The sequence below is a fragment of the Bidens hawaiensis genome, unplaced genomic scaffold (assembly GCF_021521415.1).
Source record: "Bidens hawaiensis isolate Kalapana, Puna unplaced genomic scaffold, B.hawaiensis_p1.1 tig00003430_1, whole genome shotgun sequence".
Classification (NCBI taxonomy): domain Eukaryota; kingdom Viridiplantae; phylum Streptophyta; class Magnoliopsida; order Asterales; family Asteraceae; genus Bidens; species Bidens hawaiensis.
Window position 1 is genome coordinate 1,934,572 of NW_027491191.1, and position 1,326 is coordinate 1,935,897.

Sequence of the window (1,326 nt, forward strand, 5' to 3'; positions counted from 1 at the left end):
TATTGAGAACCCCGAAGTGAATCAAGAATAGTGGTGTGTTGTAATATTTGTTTTATGTTGTAATCTTGTGTGTAATAAAGAACGTTGAAACATTCTAAGAATAAGGATAGGAATATATATATCGAGTGACGATATATATATGTATGTTGTAATAATATATATTTATATATATATATATGTGTGTGTGTGTGTGTGTGCGAAATAAATAAAATGTGTATTTTAAGAAAATAATGTTATTTAAATTTCAGCAATGTCGTAACAAATAATGCTGAAGCTTCCCGAAAGGAAGTAGATAATCTGGAAAATAAAGAAAAAGAAAAAGAACAAGAAGAAAGAATACATGATAAATACATGAATCAAATACAACAAATGATCAAAGAAACCGTTAGGGCTGAATCTCAAGCTAGAATCAATCTAGGCAATCTCAATCCGTTGAACCCTCTCGTAAATCGGTCAAATCTTTCCCTAAACCGGCTCACATTGAAGAGAGTGTTCACGAATCTAATGCTGATGGTGAGGTTAGATGAAAGCTTAAAAAGATGACAATTGAAAGTTGTTTGTTTAAGGACTTCAAGTATTGTGGACCTAAGGAGTTTTACGGTGATAAAGGCGCCATTACGACCGTAAGATGGCTTGAGGAGATGGAATCAATTGTGATAATAAGCAAATGTTATGAGCAAGAAAAGATTCAATACTCTGCCCAAATGTTCAAGGGCGAAGATTTAGAATGGTGGAACACGCTGATTATGAGTAAGGGAAGGCAAGTGTTGTACAACTTATCATGGGAATAGTTCAAGGAGATGATGATGATGGTGGAATCCTGCCCTATGCATGAAACCGATCAAATCCAAACCGAGTTCCTTAATCATAGAGATGTAGGAACGAATCTCCGAGAATACGATACTAAGTTCCACAAGTACTGCCGTTTAGTGCCCCAGCGGGTAACCCCTGAGTACAGAAAAGTCACCCGTTACATTTGGGGACTTTCGCGGGAAATCCGCGATATGGTAAGATCTCACCTTCCTCAAACTTCCGACTCCACGATGGAACTGGCAGTACATCTTATGGGCGGCCTTTTCCGCAACAAGGAAGAAGATAAGAAAGTAGTGCCGACCCACGAAAACAAAAGGACCGGTGGAAACGCCCGATTTAAGGGAAAAGGTATAAATCAAAACAAATCTGGATTCAATTCCAACAACCCTTATTGCAAAACATGTAAGAAATATCACAAGGGTCGCTGCTACTTCGCTCTGTCCTCTACCGCAACTGTCTCCGACTCGTGTCATAGACCCGGCCACGCAACGGCCGACTGCTGGAAGATGACGA